General features: G+C 43.7%; 1 long non-coding RNA gene across 1 annotated transcript; it reads left to right on the top strand.

The window, feature by feature from the left end:
• The first annotated feature begins 193 nt into the window (after positions 1–193).
• On the top strand, positions 194–15573 carry LOC103748101. Its single transcript, XR_607886.3, has 5 exons — positions 194–646; positions 7064–7344; positions 13698–13821; positions 14268–14392; positions 14755–15573. It is a non-coding gene; the product is annotated as an uncharacterized LOC103748101 (long non-coding RNA).
• Positions 15574–19919: the final 4346 nt, after the last annotated feature.

Below are 19919 nucleotides of genomic sequence, written 5' to 3'. Positions count from 1 at the left end.
CCCTCCCCTGCCGGCGTAGTCAATCCGAGCCCACGGCGAGGAGCGTCCACCAGTCCGCAGCGCGCTTCTCCCCTAAGAGCCCGCCTCTCGAGTGGTTCTGGCCTATGGGGCTGCGCCTTCTTTTGCTCTCCCTGGCCTCAGGCGCTCTTGCTCAGGCTCCGCGGGCGGGCGGGGGCCGCGGTTGGGCAGCTCCAAGATCCGGGTGCCCCTGTGCATGGCGCTCTTCTCTAGTCCGCTCGGCCTGCGCACGGTGCGCTCCGTCATGCGTTGGTGGCGACGCGCTTGCGGCTGCCGGAAGAGAGGCCCAGGCCTTGCTGCGCTTGTTTACGTGCGCGTGGAAAGGAGGCCTGGCCGAAGGGGAGCGGGCGGTGGGACTGGGGCGAGGATGGCGCGTGGGTCCCGTGTCCCGCTCTGCGGCCTCGCCACCCTTGGCCCAGCCCTGAAGCACAGAACCTTTGCGGTTAGGAAGGACTTGGGTTTTTCATAATTTAGGGATCACAAAGATTTTAAAGATTTATTCGCTTTATGTGTATGCGTGTTTTGCCTGCGTGTATATATGTGCACCACAGGCATACCTGGTCCCCGCAGACAGAAGAGGACATCATATCCCCCAGAACTGGAGTTATGGACGGTTGTGAGTCACCAGGTGAGTCCTAAGAACCGAGCTCAGGCCGTCTGCAAGAGCAGTCTATTTCCAGCATTCAGAAGGCAGAGGCAGGTGGATCTCTTGAGTTCTAGGTTAGCCAGGGCTACATAATGAGACCCTGTCTCAACACCACAAAAATAAATAAAGCAGGGCGTGGTGGTGCATGTCTAATCCAGCGCTAGGGAGGCAGAAGCAGGTGGATCTCTGTGAGTTTACCTGTTCTACATAGGGAGTTCTAGGACAGCCAGGGTGACATAGTGAGACCCTGTCCAAAAAATAAAACAAAGACCTAAAAGAAAGAAAAAGGTCCTGTGAGGTGGCTCAGCAGGTGAATGTGCTTGAGCCTCCCCAGAATGCTCAACCAAATGTGTTCTGTTCCCTCTCTGCAGTACCCTATTTGCCCATGTTCTTTCTGTTTTCTACCTGGTATAGTTGCCTCCTTTTTATTGACACAGCGGTCTCCTCGTAGTCCCAGCTGTCCTGAGATTAAAGGTTTATGTTTTCCTCTTTTATGGATCCTAGGCTGGAACCACTCTGTAGCTGTCTTAGTTTGTTCTTCATTGCTGTGACAAAACACTCTGACCAATACCAACTTGGGGAGGAAAGGGTTTATTCAGCTTACATCTCTCTGGAAGCAGTTCATCCGGGAGCCCAAGGTATGAACTCAGGGCAGGAACCTTGAGGCAGGAGCTGGACACAGGCCATGGAGGATCACTGCTTACTGGATCACTCTCCTGGCCTCTGCTCAGCCTGCTTTCTTATGCAACACAGGCCCACCTGCCAAGGGTGGCACCACCCACAGTGGGCTGGGCCCTCCCACATCACTCAACAATCAAGAAGGTGCCCCAGTGGACATGGCCACAGGCCAGTCCAATGAAGGAAATTCCCCAATTGAGGCTCCCTCAACCCAGATGTGTCAGGTTGACACTAAAGCTATCCAGCACAGTAGCCAAGGATGACCTTGAATTTCTCCTCCTGTCTCTGTGTCCCTGGTACTGGGATTAGAGGCATGTGTCCTTATGCTTGGTTGATGTGCTGGTGGGGATTGAACCCAGGGCTTCATGCATACAAGGCAAGCACTCAATCAGTGAGCTACCGCACCAGATCCTCATTTTTGTTTTTACAAGTGTGGAAGAGACTTTGTCTTTGTGAGGCTTTACTTCTTTTTCAATCCCTTGGCATGAGGAGAACCTATTACAGTTTCATAGGTTTTTTAAAAATGAAGTTAATGAGTTGATTTTCTGAATCCTTTATACATTAGCATGGAGAAAGTTCATTATCAATATTTATACATGATCAAAACCAAACAAGATTTTTGTTACTATAAACAGTAAATTGCAGTTTCTAGTGAGACATTCATTCCTCTGCTGTATTCATCTTGATCTCTTATTTTCTACTTTGTTCATTGATACATTCTGACTATATGCACAAATAATCTTTTGCATTATCTTCCAAGTCTTTGAGACAGGGTCTCCTTGTAGCCCCAGCTAGCCTGGAACTCACTGTATCGACCTTGAACTCACAGCTGCCTGCCTCTGCCTGCCTCCCCAGGACTGGGATTAAAGGTGTGCGCCATCACACATGGCCATCTTCCAAGTCTTAAAGCTTTTTAAAAAAATTTATTGCATTTATTTTATAATTTTTAATTTTTTTATTTTTATTTTATGTGTATGAGTGTATTACCGACATGTATGTGAGTGCACCCATGTTGTGCAATGCTGCAGAGATCCTGCCAAGGTGGCACCACCCACAGTGGGCTGGGCCCTCCCACATCACTCAACAATCAAGAAGGTGCCCCAGTGGACATGGCCACAGGCCAGTCCAATGAAGGAAATTCCCCAATTGAGGCTCCCTCAACCCAGATGTGTCAGGTTGACACTAAAGCTATCCAGCACAGTAGCCAAGGATGACCTTGAATTTCTCCTCCTGTCTCTGTGTCCCTGGTACTGGGATTAGAGGCATGTGTCCTTATGCTTGGTTGATGTGCTGGTGGGGATTGAACCCAGGGCTTCATGCATACAAGGCAAGCACTCAATCAGTGAGCTACCGCACCAGATCCTCATTTTTGTTTTTACAAGTGTGGAAGAGACTTTGTCTTTGTGAGGCTTTACTTCTTTTTCAATCCCTTGGCATGAGGAGAACCTATTACAGTTTCATAGGTTTTTTAAAAATGAAGTTAATGAGTTGATTTTCTGAATCCTTTATACATTAGCATGGAGAAAGTTCATTATCAATATTTATACATGATCAAAACCAAACAAGATTTTTGTTACTATAAACAGTAAATTGCAGTTTCTAGTGAGACATTCATTCCTCTGCTGTATTCATCTTGATCTCTTATTTTCTACTTTGTTCATTGATACATTCTGACTATATGCACAAATAATCTTTTGCATTATCTTCCAAGTCTTTGAGACAGGGTCTCCTTGTAGCCCCAGCTAGCCTGGAACTCACTGTATCGACCTTGAACTCACAGCTGCCTGCCTCTGCCTGCCTCCCCAGGACTGGGATTAAAGGTGTGCGCCATCACACATGGCCATCTTCCAAGTCTTAAAGCTTTTTAAAAAAATTTATTGCATTTATTTTATAATTTTTAATTTTTTTATTTTTATTTTATGTGTATGAGTGTATTACCGACATGTATGTGAGTGCACCCATGTTGTGCAATGCTGCAGAGATCAGAAGAGGGTTTTGGATTCCCCTGGAACTGGGGTTAAGGACAGTTTGTAGTCACCATGTGGGTGCTGGGCGAACCCACGTCCTCTGCAAGAGCATTTATTTTTATCATTGTTTGAGACAAGGGTCTCACTGTGTGGCACACACTGGTCTAGAAATGGCAGAAACCTAGGGAGGTCACCAGCAAGACACTCAGCTTTAGCTAAAGCCATGCTGTCCCAATCCCTTGATTAGGGTGCCTGTCTGTACCTTTGGTGCTGCCATGAAAGAATATTTGCAACTTTTCTGTGAAAACTTTCATCATTTAACATCAAGTTTTGGTTGGGGTGTGGCGTCATACATGTGTGATCCCAGCTCTTGGGAGGTGGAGGCAGACACATCAGTTTGAAACCAGCCTTTGCTACATGTGACCTTGCCTCAAAATAATACTGACAAAAGATTCAAGTTTTAGGAAGTCATTTACCTGGCCTAGTCTAGGTTATATGCCTGTGTTCTAACTGCCAATAGGCAAGGAGAGTTCTGCTTCTTACTCTGCCGTCTACTCAGCCCATTGGCTTTTAGTGTGGGAAGGAGGGGCCCAACCTTAATAAGATTGACTGTAGGGGGCTCTCTTCAAATTAGTCATGCTGGATAGCCCAAAGTAACTCCACTACCATCTGTTCCTTAGTCTGCCCAACATTCATAGACACAACTTTATCTCATGTTTTCAATTTTAAATAAAAGTATCCTATGCAATATAATGCAACTGTCTCTCCTACAGCAGCAAAAATGCACTACATTTCCTCAAAGGAGGCCATCTCAAACTCATTATTAATATTTGGCCCTACATACAATTTCTGTAGTTGGCTGTGATAGTTAATATTTTTAAAATATTTATTTATCTTTTTTTTAAATGTGCCTGCATATATTAAGTGCACTCATGTCATGCAATGCCCACAGAGGTCAGAAGAGGGTATCGGATCCCCTGGAACTGGAGTTATGGACAGTTGTTATCCACCATGTGGGTGCTGGGAACCCTACCTGGGTCTTTTTCAAGAGCAGCCTTAAACTCTGAGCTGTCTCTCTAGTTCCAGGTGATAGTTAATATTGATTGACAGGATCTGTGATTATCTAAGATTGGGTTAATTCAAGTAGGAAGACCTACCTTAATTGTGTGGTTTTATACCATGAGTTGGGGTCCTCTCTTTTTTCTGACTGTACATGTGATGTGACCAGCTGCATCACGTTCTTGCTGTATTTGATGGCATGAAGGAGTGCCCTCAAACTAAAGCAAAGTAATCCTTTCCTTAAGTTGTTGTCATCAGGTACTTTGTCACCGGGATGAAAAAGGAAACCAATACAGTCATAATCTGCAGTGATGCTTAAAAAAGACTGCATGACTCTTAGCATCCATTTTAAGGCCAAGAGTGGATTTGAACTGCTGAGAGCCTGTCTTTCAGATTCTCTTGGAACTATGCTTCCCAACAAGGGCTCCTCATTCTTTTCTTGAAACAGTATATCCAGCATAAAACGGGGAAGGAAAAGTCAGATTCATTTTTTTTTAAATCAACTGGTTAAGTCAATTTATGCAATAGCTGACTTAGGCATCTGAAATGGTGACTTCCACCTCTACCTCTGGCTCAATACTGATGGAAATAACCTGCTTAATCTCAGAAGGACTGTGCAGGTCAATGAGTCACTTGTGGAGTCTCATATGAAACCGTCCATGTCTTGGAACCTTCACCACAAGGTGTTTTTCTTGTATGATTCTCCATATCTTGGTGGGCATGTGAACAGGGCCTTTCACTTTTAAGTTCTTTTCCTTTGTGCCTCTGATTCCTTCTCCAGAGACTTCATACTGAGGCTGGTCAGGGTGATTGGAATTCAGTGACTTGCCACCTCCCTCTCCCTGGAGGGCAGGAGCCCACAGTAGTGAGTCAGATCAGGACCATATGATGCTCCTGAGCACCTACAGCCACGTCTCAGAAAGGAAAAGTCAGATTCTTATCAGAGAATTTTGCCCTTTTTGATCCATAGACCTAGACGAATACATACATTGCAGTCATAAACACGTAGCAGTTTCTGTTTGTAATGGGATAAGCACCATGCTTGATAGGTTAACAAACACATGTACATTCATGCATTATCTCAAGTTGAGGGCAAAGAGTAATGAGGGATGAAGTCCATATGATCAGGTCACAAGGGGAGGACATGGCTCAGCATGTCCACATTAAGAAAAGGTCACTTTTTGGTTACAAGGTTAGGTAAAAGTCATTTTTACCTAAACGTACGTACATATTGTAAGAGTCATTCTTACAGCAGTCCATTCTTCCTCCAAGTATAATATCATCCTGTCTTGTGTTTTGTGTAGATTAAAATTTAAAGTTAACCAGCACTTTATTTTGGTGCCCGGAGCGGGGATGATTGAACCCAGTGCCTTAACATGGTAATCATATAGTCTATAGTGAGCTGTGCCTGTGGGACCCTTTGTCCTGCTCAGCTGAGATGTTTGGAGATTTGTTCTGTAGCAGTAGATGACATCACTAAGTAAATGTTATCTATGTCACAGTTTCCACCTTTTCCAGAACTGCGTCTTTTTCCTCACTGAGGGATAGTCTGGCTAGTCACTGCTATTGGCACCATGGCCACTGGCCTCTAGATGCTGCCATTTGATGCTGCGGAAGTAAATGTCAGCTTTGTTAACTCTGAATCTCTGATCATCATGTGCTCAAGATGCAGCTTCCAGAGTATGGACTCGGAAAGTACCTGACCCTCTAAGCTTGGATAGTAGGAATTGTGGTCCTGCCTTCTGCCAAGACTCATGTGATGGGGATTGCTCTCAAATGAGGTTGTACAGACACTAGGAAGATCCATCCAGATGAAAGAATGAATGAATAAATAAGGAAAGAATTTAAGGAGAAATAGAAAGGGAGGGAAGAAAAGAAATGTGTCCTTTAACTCTACCTTTTCCCCCACTGGAGAAAGCACATCTGCCTTAGGAAAGAATAAGGCAGATCAACAGAGTTCCCGACAGTAGCCAAACTATTATCTCTATATTTCCTTCTACTTTCCGTCTGATAGCAATCTCCTGGACTCTTTAAGGCCTTAAGACAGGTGATTTGAATGTTGGGCTGGTCCCTATTTAGTAATTGGCACTCCTGGTCCTCCTCAGATCAGCCCTGCGGGGGTCCTCTCCATTCCACCTCTTTCTCCCCACACTGTGTCCTTGGTGGTGGTGGCAAAGCATTACCTTTCTCCAAGGTCTACAGGTCTTTTCTCCTGTGGCTCTGCCCATAGCTACAGTTTGGGGCACTGGGTCACCCCTGAGCTGCTCTTTGCAAAAGCCGAAGCAAATGTTCTTATTTATTAACTGATTTAAAAAAAAAAAAAAAAAAAAAAAAAACTGTTTCAGGATTTTATGTTGTTTTGACCTGTTTTCAATATTAATTTGGGCTTTGACTTTTTATGGTATATTTAATGGTTTCTAAAACTCTATAATACTCACCTGTTTTTAAAGAGATCTTTTTCTCTGTGGCAGCCTGCCATCCAGTTCTGCCCTGAGTCCTGTACACAGGTTGCTGCAAGGCTTTCTGTCTCCTGAGAAACCTTAAAATGGCTTCCTCTGTGTTTTAGCTCCCCTTCTGTCTGTAGGATCACTCGCTACAACTGTGTTTTCTATTAAGTTCACTGGTGTATTAGTTGCTTTCCTGTTGCTATGATAAAACACCGGAACCAAGAGTTTATTCGAGCTTTTGGTTCCAGAGGAACATCATGGTGGCCAGAGATGGTCGGAGGAGGAGAAAGTTAAGCATTCATCTTCAGCAGATACAGGAAGTAGAGACCTATTGGAGATCCTGCAAGGCTTAAGAACTCTCTAAGCCCACCCCCAAGTGACATGCTTCCTCCAGCAAGACCACACCTCCTAAATCCTGCCAAAACAGCGCCACCAACTGGAGACAAATGTCCAAATATTTGGAGCCCTCGGAAGAGTCTCATTAAAACCACCACACCCGGGAACCTACAAAGTCCCAATTTGTATACAGGTAATATTAGTTTGTAATTTGAATTACATGTTCATTTAGTAAAATAATGCTACACAGCACTCACTTCTGAGCCAAACAACTGCCCCCTTCATGACTTCAGCTGAGTCTGCTTCCAAAAGATCAACCAGATATAGATAGCACAGTGGTGTCTTTTAAGAGAGGGCTCAAAGCTCATGCTGCAAAAAATGGAAGTCTCTTCTTATACTTTGAGGATGGGGGCTAGGAGTGTGTTTCACAGTCCAAGCCTGCAGCCAGGCTCTTTGATTCTCAGGCAGGAGCCATGGAAGGCAGTGGGGAGCAGGATGTATGGCCACTGAAACCCCTTTGATATAAACTACTTCAAGTGAGAGATCCTGGTCCTGGGAAAGTCTGTTAGCTAGGAACTCACAATGTCTCAGTGTGGTGTCCGTCCGTATCTGTAAGAGAGAAAAGGCTGCTGTACATATTGTGGCTTGAGCTGTGGCTGGATGCTTACAGAGGCTCCTGAGGAACAACACCTTCTTGAGGCCGACTCCTGTCTTCTCTATGGGTATGCATAGACATAAACATAGACATAGACACATACACACACGAATGCCATCATGAAATCCATGTAGTAGACATTAAATATCAAACTTCTGTCAAACACTATAAAACTTTGGTTTAGAATAGGGACTCCAAATCTTTTAATTCCATTTACCCTGTAAAATTTTGTTTATGCTAAAGGACTGTTGCATTTTGGGAACCTAATGGCCTGGGGCAGCTGAGCCTTTTTCCCTTTTGACCAACCCCCTTCTCCCTTCTTTATTTCCTTTGCACCCATTCTTTTAAGACTGTGAGGTCAGAACCCAGCCAATGAGAAAATGACACAGTACTCTTGCGTTAGGAATAAAGACCTATCAAACAGGTTGGGCATGGTGACCCACCCCTTCGATCCCAGCACTCAGGAGGCAGAAGTGGGCAGATCTCTGTGAATTCGAGGCCAGTGTGGTCTATATAGTGAGTTCCAGGCCAGCTGGGGCTACAGGGAGACCCTGTCTCAAAAAACCAAACCAACCAACTAAGCAACTATCAAACTTCCAGTGTGGAGTGCTTGCTTAATCTGAATGACAACCCAAAATTATGAAACAAAAGCTGCCATGCTGAGCTGCTTTTGTTTGCATGTTCTTTGCGAGTATTGGTGGGGTCCCTGGACCTCAGATTTTATTTCTAACATGCATTAAAAACAATATTAACTGGGGCTGGAAAGATGACTCAGAGGTTAAGAGTCCTGGCTGCTATTGCAGAGGACCCAGGTTCGATTCCCAGCACCCACATGGTGGCTAACAACCATCTGTGACTCCAGTTCCAGGGGATCCAACATCCTCTTCTGGCCTCTGCAGGCTTTCCATGACACAAGTGCCCTTACATTCATGCAGGCAATACACTCAGACACATAAAATAAAAAATAATAAATATATCTTAAAAATACACAAAAATAATATTTTTAAAAATATTAACCATTGCACTAGGGCATGGTGGCTCATGCCTATAATATCAGCATTCTGAGAGTATGAGAGAGGACTGCCATAGTTGGAGCCCAACCTGAACCATATAGTAAGTTCCAGGCCAGTCAGGGTTACAGAGTGAGATCCTGTCTCGAAATTAACCATCTTAAGTCTATCCTTTGTCAACTTGACATCCCAATATATCACTTTAAACTACACTATTCCAACACTATTCCCCCCAAAAGTTCATTTCCATCCCATAATGTAAAATCCATTCAGCTCATCCCCATGAGCCCCAGTAGTCTTTAACAATTCCCACATTGCTCAAAATTGCATTTGTGTCTTTAATAATAGATAGATAGAGATAGGTAGATAGATTTCTTGAAGATGGATTTACAGGACGGACTGAAAAATACAAGCATTGTAAGGCTTTTGATTGATGGCCTAAATGATTCCTGAGTGGACTGTGTCTTCCAGATTTGGCTTTTAAGCCTAGAACCCTCTCAAGAGCTCGGAAGATCTGGAGTTCAAGAAAAGCTAAGATAATAAACAAATATAAATAAATAAAACTAGAGCCTTCAGACTTAGGAACCTGTCATAAGCTATTTAATATTTCATATGAAGCTGGTGTGATGACACTCACCTGTGATCCCAGCATTTGGGAGGGAGAGGCAGGAGGATTGGGACTTCAAGACCAGCCTCAGCTGCATAGTGAGTTCAAGGCTAACCTGAGCTATAACGAAGCCCTGTCTCAAAAATCCACATACCCATGGGAGATGACGTAGGTAGTGGTGCTTTCTGCCAAGCACCTGAGTTTCATCTCTGCGACCCACATGATAGAATCTGAGAACTGATTCCTGAAAGTTGTCCTCTCTCTGGCCTCCACGTGCACGAGATAAACATAATTAAAGAAATGAAAAATACACCAAATAAAACAATATGAGATATAAGGAAGGGCCAAAGACAGGTTCATGGCAGTGGAGAAGGGGATTCCATGTCCTCCAGGAGATGTCAAGAAACCATTGCTACGTGGGGGTGAGAGGGGCAACAATCAAGATCCCTTTAGTTATTTCCCATATGAAAATCAAAGTAGATGGAAAAATCCTATTAATTAAAAGGCTGTGTGTTTGGAAGAAAGAGCCTGTTTTACAGATATAATTGACCTTACACAGGCCAGAAGATGTCTCAGCAGGTAGAGGTACTTACTGCTGAGACTGACCACCTGAGTTCAATCCCTGGGACTAACAGTGGAAGGAGAGAACCAACTCTGTTGACCTCTGACCTCCTCACCCATGCTGTGGCTCGTATGCACCCCCATACAAAAAATGTAATTAAAGAATTAGGGCTGGAGAGATGGCTCAGCGGTTAAGAACACTGGCTGTTCTTGCAGAAGACCTGGGTTCGAATCCCAGCACCCACATGGCAGCTGTCTGTAACTCCAGTTCCGGGGGATCTGATAGCCTCTTCTGTCCTCTGTGGGCATTGCATGACACGAGTGCACTTACCTACATGCAGGAAATACACGCATACACATAAAAGTAATAAAATATTAAAAAAAAATTTTAAAGTTAAAAAAAATTTAAAAATAAAGAATTGCTCTCATCTAAATTGCAACTTTCCCAATAATCAGACATGTGGCCTGTTGCTGAAACTCTGAGCCCATAGGACTAAATTTCCTTATTTGGGAAATGAGGATAATAACATTTGTCTCCCAGGTTACAGTGAGGATTAAGTTGAAAATATGTCTAAAAAAATGAAAAAAGATAATAAAAGATGTACAGATTTGGGCTGGGGTGAGTGGATACCCGCAGTCCAAGCACCAGGGAGGCTGACACTGCAGGGTTGCTGAGGGATTGAGGCCAGTCTGGGCTATATAGCAAGACCCTATCTAAAAACAACAAACCAACCAAAAAGCCCCACATTGTATTCTGGGTCAGTTGTTTTTCAGTTGCAAGAGATCCCATGAAATAGACTTCAGCTTGGCATGATTTTTTTTTTTTAATTATTTTTTTTAAAAAAAGACCTGAAAGTCTAAAGGAGCAGGGAACCGGTGAATAGGCCCACACAAGACTCTGTGGTACAGTTTTACAGTGTGACCACAAGATGGAGTCAATTATCCTTTTCTGTCTGAGAAATTTTAATGAACTTTGGGTATACAGATATATATGCTAGGCATGCAAATTGGTCAATAATTTTTAAATGATAACCATAAATTTATTTTAAAACAATTCTTTGGACACCAGGCGTGGTGGTGCCTGCCTTTAATCCCAGTACTTGGGAGGCAGAGGCAGGCGGATCTCTGTGAGAGAGAAGCCAACCTGGTCTACACAGTGAGTTACAGGCAGACTGGGACTTGGGAGAGCCTGTTTTTTTTTAAAAAAAATGGTATGCGTAAATTTTACGATTTAATACAAATGAAAGTGAATTTGCATACTAATGAGATGGATGTGCACATACCTGTATTTCCAGCACTGGGGACCCTGACGCAGGAGGATAGGGTATTCACAGCCAGACTGGGTTACAGGAGAACTTGTTTGAAGCAATAAAAAAGCTGTGGGCTGGAGGACAGTTTGTATTTCCACCAATGCAGAGTTTTAGCCTGTGGCCTGATCAGGAAAGTTTCTCTCTAGAACAGTGTATATAGAAGTCAGAGCCTCCAATATCTCCTGTATACCAATGTCACATCGTCTGCAAAACTGGGTTCGCTAGGGGCCAGAAGCACACTTCTATTTCAGAAAGTGTACTTAGTAGGAAGAAAGAGTTGCTGTCTTTAATTGATGCTTGCAATGTAGTAGGACTTGCAAGATTTTCTGGGACCAGGAAGCTCTTCCAAACATCCTATTTTAAAAATTGAAGACATTGATACATTTTAGAAGGACAAAGTTGGCTGGAGACCCAGATCTCTACCCTATTAACTATCAGCATTATTAATTTAACTGTAAGTTGAATAACGAAGACTTGTGTATTTTCCTAGCAGCCACTTGAGTGGGATTTTTATTTTATTTATTCACTTCCTTATCGAGGCAGGCTCTCACTATGTAGTTCAAACTGGCCTGGAACTGCAGATCCTCCTGCCTCAGCCTCCTGTGTGCTAGGATTACAGTCATACTCCATGAGAAATTTTAGTCTTAAATCATATCTCTTCATCTGGGGACAGTTAGTCATTCTTCCTCTTCATCCACAGTAAGCTCGGCATGCCCCGTTATTTTTCAGGTTAGTTTTCAGTAAGAAGAGGCTATTACTTTAAACCACACACATAATCTCAATATAGCACTTACAAGTATTGGTCCTAACTAATACATCCAAATGTCTTTTGCTATTGTTGTTCTCTGGTAGACCAGCTGACCTGGAAATTGCTATGTAAACCAGGCTGGCCTTGATATCCCAGAGAGCCACCTGCCTTTGCCACCTGAAAGCTGGGGTTAACCACACTCAGCCCCAAAGTTCTTTTAAGATTCCTCTCCCCATGAGAGCCTGCTATGGGATGTGGGGTATGGAAGAAGGTATAATCTCCTCTGCCCCCTGCTGCAGCCTATCCCACTCCATTTCAGTGTTCTAATCTGACTTTTAGCCCCCCATGATTGTAGCCTGAGGAAGTAGGAGTGAGAGGGGTCCAGGAGCAGCTTTACTGAGTAGTGCCACAGTAAGATGATGACATGTTCTCTGTGCCTGGAGATGGTCAAAGTCAGTTTTCTCCTGGAGCTCTCTTTTGAGAACCCTGATACTGGCACCCCTTGATCTGTACTCCAGCTGTTTCTTTAATGACTCCACAGAACTTCCATCCATTCCGACCTCTTTTCGGCTGGGACGACATTGCTCAATGATAGCCCTGTGGGTGGTTTGCTAAAACAACTCCACTGGCTCCAGCTCTGCCCCTGCCCTTCCCAATGTGGTTTGAATTGCTGATCTGAGAGCCTGGGAATGCAGGACCATCTATGTGACAGCAACTCTTTCTTCCCAACCCTTGCCTTTGAATGAATTCCCTGAGTAGGGGCAGGATACTTACCTGCTTGGTGCTTAGAACTGTAGTAGACACCTCAAGTTTCTCAAGGGTTCTGGCTCTCCTTTAAAAGGAAAATTCCAGGGGCTGGTGAGATGGCTCAGAGGTAAAAGTGTTTGTTACTAAGCCTGACAACTTGAGTTCAATTCCTGGGACCGTAGGGTAGGAGAGAATCAACTCCTACAAGTTATCCTCTGACCTACTGGTTCTCCATGGCATGCGCACACTCTCCCCTTCCCACATCAATAGAAAAATTTTTGTTTTTCTTTGTCTTTTTGAGACAGGGTCTCTCTGTAGCCCCATCTGGCCTGTAACTCACTATGTAGACCAGGCTGGCCTCAAACTCACAGAGATCTGCCTGCCTCTGCCTCCCCAGTGCTAGGATTAAAGGTGTGCACCACCACACCTGGATAACAGATAAAAGTTTAAAATTTTTAAGGTTTTTATTATTTGTATTTTATGTGTCTGAGTGTATTGCCTTCATGTATGTTAATTGCACCTGTGTCATGCAGTGCCTGAGAAGGTCAGAGGAAGGTGTCGGATTCCCCAGAACTGGAATTAAGGACAGTTGTTAGCAGCCTTGTGGGTGCCTGAAATTGAATATGGGTCCTCTGCAAGAACAGTCAGTGCTCTTAACCACTGGGCCATCTCTACAGTCCCAGTAGATATAATTTAAAAAAATTTTTTAAAGAAAATTCCAGCCAGGGGTTGCAAATGGCACACATTAGTAATGCTGGCATAGGGAAACTGAGACAGGAGGATTGAAAGTTTGAGGCTAGCCTGGGCTACATAGAAAGGCCCTATCTTTTTTTTTAAAACTCAGAATATTTTTAGTAATGCACATTTAAAAAAAGTACTCATCTTACAAATTGTTCCTTCATTTGCAGGACATCAAGGGCTCCAGACATCATGTTAAGTTTCCCTTTAAGTCACAACAGGAATCAAGAACAATGCCATATGGACCCCTCCCTGGGCAGCACACAAAGGCTGAAAGGCCCTATCTTTTAAAAAGTGAGAAAAAAAGCTGGGTGTGGTGTCGCATGCCTCTAATCTCAGTGTTGGGAGCTATTAGTATAAGCACAGCCATTATGTATATTGAGCTGTGGTAGGCTTGCTTGTTTGTTTTATGATCTTTCGCCTTGACTCAAGAGTTTGTGTGTTTTGCACACCAGTACCGAATTGTTCTGCCAAGTCAAGAGGAATGTGTTGATTATTTAGGGAAGATGGTTAAATGGTGGAATTCACAACAAGTATTTGACCGTTCCTTGACCCTCAGATAAAGGTGGGAAAAAACGGCTGTTGAAGCTAATTCAGCTAAGCAAACGTGGCTGTCTGATGTTCTACTGTATAAAAAGGCTGAGCTAAAATAAACCTCAGCTGCAGTCTCTACTGACGGTCCTCCCAAGGATCTTTTCTCTGTCTCTTTGTTTTCCTTTCATCCTCACTCCCCCTTTCAGGTGCTGTTCATCTTGGTCAGCTGGCTCTGGCAGGTGGCGCCCAAACAGGGACCTGAAAAGTAGGGGAAAAAGTGAAGGATACCGCTGGAGAAGTTGATGAGTGCACTTGGTACGATTGGGGAGCGGTGAGTATTTATCTTGGGAGAAGATGGGGCAAGGAAACAGTCACTTGTTCTTTGTACATATGTTAAAGAATATGCTTTGGGCAAAAGTGGAACGTAAGCAACTTGTAAATTTTTTAGACTTTGTAGAAAGGTTTGTCCTTGGTTTCCTGAACAAGGTACAGTGAGTTTAAATGTGTGGCTACAGGTTGGAGAGAATATGCAGGGTTACTATGACATGGAGGGTCCTTCCAAAGTTGCCATAGATGCTTTTACATTGTGAGCCTTGGTCACAAGTCAGGTGGAAGGATCCTTTACCTGGACAATGGAATGACCCCGACCCTGTATTGATATGGGGAAGAAGGCATGTTTGTGTTTTTCTGCAGGATGCGGATGGAGCCAGGTGGCTGCCAGAAAGGCTGGTGAGGTTCACCGGACGAGCACCAAAGAAAAAGAAGTGGAAAAGAATGATGAGGAGACAGACGTGGCTGATGATGATGTTCCTGCAAGTGATCTTGGCTGAGTTATACTGGACTTATGTTCCTGATCCACAATATTGCACCTTGTGATATGGGAGGAAAAAGAGATAGTAGTGACTGTGAATGACTCTCGGTTAATCACTCGGCCCGCTTTAAAACACCTGATGATGCAAGTGGTGACGAATTTTAATTATTCGGGATCGGGAAGCGGGTTGCCTATTTGTTTTGTTAAAAATGATAAGTCCAGGTGTGTACAAGTAGATGACTGTGTGCTTGTGGGACGAGGTGGATACTGTACCAATGCCAAAGTGCTACTGCCAAGAGTTAATAGAGGGGAAAATTTCTCCACAAACATTTCCACCCTGTAAGCAGCAGCAGATATTCTAAAAAGGTTGAGAGCCACCTTACCATCGTGGTCCTCTATCATTTCCATTGTGTATGGTTTAACAGGACTTGGCATGCTTTTCCTCCTATGTCCTTGTTTTCTTCCAGGGGTAGTAAAGCTATTTATGAAATCTTTGTGGCAAGTCAAGGCTACTGTGCATCATATGAGATTGCGCTCCCTCCCCTAACAGAGGCTGGTAGTCAAAGACGTAGGTAAGATCTTCTGGGAGAAAGTCAACCTAAGACAGGGCATAGCGAACAGTGGCTGTCTGATGTTCTGCATAAAAAGGTGGAGCTAAAATAAACCGGGGCTGCAGTCTCTACTGACGGTCCTCCCAAGGATCTTTTCTATGTCTCTTGTTTTCCTTTCATCCTCACTCCCCCTTTCAGGTGCTGTTCATCTTGGCCGGCTGGCACTGGCATCTCAGCATTCGGGAGGCAGAGGCAGGCGGACCTCTGTGAGTTCAAGGCCGGCCTGGTCTACATAGTGAGTTCCAGGGCAGCTGGGGCTACAGGGAGACCCTGTCTCAAAAAAAAACAAAAAAAAATTATTATCTTTATTTTATGTGCGTGAGTGTATTGCCTTCATGAATATAAGTGTACCTGTGTCATGCAATGCTTATAGAGGTTAGAAGAGGGTGTCAGATCCCCTGAAACTGGAGTTATAGACAGTTGTTAGCTGCCAAGTGGGTGCTGGGATTCAAACTCAGGTCCTCTGCAAGAGCAGCCAGTGCCCTTAACTGCTGAGCCATCTCTCCAGCCCCCTCCCACCTGCCTCTTTTGTTTTGTTTGTTTGTTTATTTATTTTTTTGACAGGGTTCCCTAGTCCCAGCCTGTCTGGACATCACTGTGGACCAGGCTGGCCTCAATCTCACAGAGATCTGCCTGCTTCTGCCTCCCAAGGGCTGGGATTAAAGGCGTGCTCCACCATACCAGGCATGTGTTTTTTGTTTTGTGTTTTTAATTAACAATTTTTAAAAATTATATTTTACGTCTATGATTGCTATGCCTGCATGTTTGTAAGTGCACTGGTGCTGTGCAGTGCCTGCCAAGGCCAGAAGAAGGTGCTGGATACCCTGGAACTGGAATTACAGACAATCGTTAGCTGCCATGTGGGTGGTGACATTTGAAGCCTGGTCTTCTGCAATAACAGCCAATGCTCTTAACCACTGAGCCATCTCTGTGTTTTTGGTTTTCTGCAACAGTTTCACACTGTCACAAGGTTGGCCTTGAACTCACCCTGTCTCAAAAAGTAAAGTGGAGAGCAGTAGAGGAAGATACACGACATCAACTCTGGCCTCCACACATACATGTACACACATGGATATATATGTGCAGGCACATGTGGAAACATGTTCACACACAACACACAGAAAGAAAGCCTCAACTATCCAAAGATGGGATGATTCTTTTGTTTCTTATTTTTAAAAAATATTTATTATTTTTATTTTATGTGTACAAGTGTATTGATTGCCTGCATGTATATGAGTGCACTGTGTCATGCAGTGCCTCAGAGGTCAGACGAAGTCATCAGATTCCCCTGGACTGAAGTTAAGGATGGTTCTTAGCCACCATGTGGGTACTAGGAATTGAACCCGGGTCCCCTGCAAGATCATTCAGTGCTATTAACCGCTGAGCCATCTCTCCAGCCCCTTGTTTCAATTTTTCTAAGACAAAGTTGCACTATATAACCTAGGCTGGTCTGTACCTTTTGAGCCTCCTCCTTCAGCTTTCCAAGTGCTGGGATTACAGGCATTTGCCACCATCCTGGCTTATTCTGTTTTCCTCTGTGAACTGTTCCACTCAATACAAATACCTGATGGTATTTTCTATTTAATAATGAATAAGGAATGATGTTGGACTGTCATCCTTCTATAGCACTCTATGTATTATATGACATTTGTTTTGTCATGATAAGAAATAATAGACACTGCTAGACATGAGAATCCTCTGCTAGAACACATCACACTACTCATGATTGTTTTGCAAAAACACTGAACCCAAGTCTAAAGGAGCATCTAGTTCCAACAAGCAATTTGTAGAGATTCAAAGGAGAGGAGCAAAGAAAACAAATGACATCACCAGGGAGCCACAAACTGCAAAATGCAGGCTACAAGAAATTCTCTAGACAAATGTCCTCTTGAATTCAACAAATTCAATAAAATTTTTTTAAAGGACTGGTGGAAGCATGTGGACTTCTAGACATAGCAATCAATTGCACATCCTGATTATTATTTCGAGATAGGGTCTTGTATGTAGCCCCAAGCTGACCCTAAACTTGTGATCTCCCTGCCTCAGCCTCTTGGGTGCTGGGATTCTAGGTGTGGACCACTATATTGGACCCCCTTTTAGGGTTGTTTTTGTTTGTTTTGAGCCAGGGTCTCACTCTATACCCCAGGCTGACCTTGAACTCATGGCGATTTTCCTTTCTCAGTCTCTTAACTGCTGGCATTACAGGTGTGAGCCACCACAGGCAGCGACTGAGGGTACTGCCCTAACACCACTTTTTTGGAGGAGCTGGGGACTTAGGACATTGCACACACTAAGCAAGTATGCTACCACCAAGTTGTATCCTATAGAATTTTCTAGGCACATTTAGAATAACATCCTGTTGGAAAGAGACAGTGTAGATTTAATTCATCATTTAGGTAACTAAAAGTGTTCCCTTTAAGTGAAATGCTAATGGTTTTTATTGCTTTTTCCTAAAAAGTCTTACATCGTTACCTGACACGGGCAGTTGGGTTTTAACATCTTCACTTTTTCTTTTTTTAAACATTTTAAATCTTATTTACTTACATCGTTACCTGACACGGGCAGTTGGGTTTTAACATCTTCACTTTTTCGTTTTTTAAACATTTTAAATCTTATTTAGTTATTTATTGTGTGTGTGCATGCGTGTGTGTGTGTGTGTGTGTGTGTGTGTGTGTGTGTGTGTGTAAAAGGGTGGATGCGTGTATGTTAGAGAGTAATTTCTAGAGTCAGTTCTCTCTTTCCACAGTGGGTTTCAGGATCAAACTCAGGTCATCAGGCTTGGATGGCATGGAAGCACTTTTACCTGCTGAGCCATCTCCCTGGTTCTCTTTTTTCTTAAAACATTTTTTTTTTTTTTAAGAGTGACTCAGAATCATTGTTCTGCAACCTCAGGCAGTGTCCTGGCTGTAATCCAGCAGAGGCGCCATTTCATTATCCGGTTTAAAGCACCAACTCTGAAGCTCAAAGTTGTTCCTTTCTGGTTGGAGACTCCTGTTTCCTTTCTTGCTACCGTCAGCGTGTCTGCTTCCCCTGCCTGCCAGTGGAGCGGTAATCCGCTCTTTGCTCTCTCCCATTCATCATCACAGCCTAACAGGGCACCCTGCGCACCCTAAGCACTCAAACATTTACTGAAGTAGATCAAAGTTGGGAAGACTGGGTGCCTGCCAGAGGAAACCAAATAATTAAACTTTTAATCATTAACCTTAATTTTAGACACGTCCCTTAAGCTCTTGAGTGTGGTTTGGGAACCCACACCTGAGTTCTAAATCATTGAGGTTGTCAGGAATCCAGCTGCCGAATGGGAATAGGGCTCTCTTATAAGTTAAAATATGTGTTTGCACACATGATTAATTGCTGCTAATTTGTACAGCAGGAAGGGTTAGAGTAGCACATTGAAAAAGGAATCCTATTTCTACATCTATCATGCAGGATCGCTCTCAATCATCTTAAATACTTTATTTTTAATTATGTGATGTCTGTGTGGGTGTGAGCAGATGAGTGCGGGTGCTTTGCCAGCTCTTCACTGCGCTGAGATGAAGGCATCGTACCCTTCCTCAGGGTGGCTGGTGTATTTAATGAGCTCTTGAGCCTGGTTTTCCTGAGAGGATTTTAATACACTCAGGTGCTCATGTGGCCCAGTTTATTTTTTCTAAATTGACAGGGTAGCATCCTATTTGCTTCTAGGAATAAGCTTTGATCAGTCTGTGCCATCTGAATTCTGGACAGATTGTGTTTATGTGCTCACCAAGATGCAGAGTTATCCTGTGTCTGTTTGCAAAATGGAGTCAAAAATAGCTTACAGAATAGAGTTTCTCAGGCAAAATACATGAAAGACCACTGTATCATACACTATGGAGTAACAGAGCAGGGCCCCACCTCATCCCAATACATGTATAAGGGAGTGTTACTGTCAACTCTGGGGATCCCAATGAATCAAATCTGGCCACTCCACACCAAAACCCAAATGACTCAGAAAAGGACAAGTCAGGATGAAGGCAGAGAGGCTGAGCTTTGAGTTAGCATTGGGCATCTGCAGGCCCAAGTGAAAAGTCAGTGCCTTTAGCAAGAACAGCCTCTACGTCCTTGTTACAGGGAGCCTATTGCAAAAATGTATGGATAGAAAAATCCCTGCACCTTAGTTTTTGACACTTAACCACAGGGTGGCCCCCTAGATCTAGTAATTACTCCACTGACCTCCACTTAAAGCATCTTTTGGTATTGCTTCTCAGCCTTTTGGCTAAGATCAAGTGTAAAACATCTTTTGGAGAGGTTCTAAGCCATTTTTTTCTGAAAGATAAAAGTGAATTTAGCTCTAAGTCAGTCTCAGTCTCTCTCTCTCTCTCTCTCTCTCTCTCTCTCTCTCTCTCTCTCTTTCTTTCTCTCTCTCTCTTTTTTTTTTTTTATGTGTGTGGTACACTGTCTCGGTCTGGCTGCGG

The sequence above is a fragment of the Nannospalax galili genome, unplaced genomic scaffold (assembly GCF_000622305.1).
Source record: "Nannospalax galili isolate Female #2095 unplaced genomic scaffold, S.galili_v1.0 scaffold805, whole genome shotgun sequence".
Taxonomy (NCBI): domain Eukaryota; kingdom Metazoa; phylum Chordata; class Mammalia; order Rodentia; family Spalacidae; genus Nannospalax; species Nannospalax galili.
The sequence above is the reverse complement of the archived record's forward strand: the minus strand, read 5'-3'. Positions and strand labels throughout refer to the sequence as shown.